Source organism: Ailuropoda melanoleuca, chromosome 12 (genome assembly GCF_002007445.2).
Source record: "Ailuropoda melanoleuca isolate Jingjing chromosome 12, ASM200744v2, whole genome shotgun sequence".
Taxonomy (NCBI): domain Eukaryota; kingdom Metazoa; phylum Chordata; class Mammalia; order Carnivora; family Ursidae; genus Ailuropoda; species Ailuropoda melanoleuca.
The window spans coordinates 74,208,343-74,209,777 of record NC_048229.1 but is presented as its reverse complement, the minus strand read 5'-3'; the positions used below and the strand labels follow the sequence as shown (position 1 = coordinate 74,209,777).

At 35.1% G+C, this 1,435-nt stretch overlaps 1 protein-coding gene across 1 annotated transcript in view; it reads right to left on the bottom strand.

The window, feature by feature from the left end:
- DYNLRB2 (dynein light chain roadblock-type 2) overlaps window positions 1–1,435 on the bottom strand; it is an 11,118-nt gene that overhangs the window by 2,127 nt on the left and 7,556 nt on the right. The window lies entirely within an intron of this gene.

Here is a 1,435-nt window from a genome sequence, read left to right as displayed (position 1 = left end):
CTGCACTGCTCAGTGTCAAAACAAGAAATACAACCAGAATAAATTATTTAAAATGTAGATGACAAGATTATGAATCCAGTGCTCAGGCCTATTTAGTTAGTCTATTCATGATCCAAGTCAATAAATAAAACAGCTAGCCTTTCTGAATAATAAGTGCGTGCTATGGAAACTCTTGGAGTTGTTCATACACACTACAGAGCACTTGAAAAAAATCAATCAACAAATATTTATTGAGCTCTTGCTTGGTACCATGTGAGGTAATTAAAAAATAATTTATTAAGAAGCAATTTTAGCACATGGAAGAAAATTCACCTGTGTCTCCTTCTGAGAGGGAGCCACTGCTCCCAGTTTCTTTGGTAACCTTGCAGAGACATTCAAAGGGTGTTCAAGTATGTTTGCGTTTGTGTTCTTCATTCCTTAATTGTGTTGTTCTCTAGTTTGTGTTTTTTTTTTTCATTTCAAGACTTGGAAAATTATGCCATTCAGTACACATAAGGCTGGGCCACTCAGGTTAGTGACTGCATAACATGATTGTTGAATGGATGCCTTGTGAACATGTAACTAATAAAGCTTCCTGATGGGCATCTAGGCTGTTCCCATTCTTTGACTTTTATAAGCAAGGCTACAGAATATGTCTGTGTGCATGCACTTTCACATTTGTGCCTATGGATAGGATAAAGCCCTACAATGGAACTTCTGGAACAAAGAATATGAATTTGATATTGCAGAATTTATGGCAGTACTTTAAAATATGACTCTCTATGATCCCAGTAAGCTGGTCGTCTTCGACTGTACGTTTGTATTTTGGTTGACCGTATTTCAAAAATATAAGGAATTGGCTGGGTGGCTAATAAAATCTAGTGAAATTCAAATGATGGGTTGTTAGAAATGTCAGGAATATTTAAAATAAGAGCCAACAGAAATCAGGCTTATATATACGTAAGAATATATAATAGTTATGACTAAGAAACAAATATATATATTCATCAGTATCTAATTCAACAATCACTGCTGCAATATTGTAAACAATGAATGGTTTTATAAATGAGAAACCAACATTAACAAAGAATCTATTCTAATAAAAACCTGTACCACTCAGCAGTGGGCAAAACCGATAAGTCTACTTTATTGTCATGGAGAGGACGCCTATGTTTCAGTAACGCTGAAACCAAAGGATTCTGGTTAACACGCCATATGAGGAGATCTGAATGTATAAACATGGTAGAAGGCCTACCTAGTCATGAAAAAACTTGAAAATATGTCAAAATGATTTGCTGAAGATGACACTAAAGCCACTAGTAATAAACAAGAACACATGAACACCATCTTAAATATTTTCAGTATTAAGGTTCATGGGTCTCCTGAAAGCAGCAAAGCTGCGCTATAATAAATGGCACTTTCATCTAAAATTGAGTAGGCTGCTGAAATGGAATAT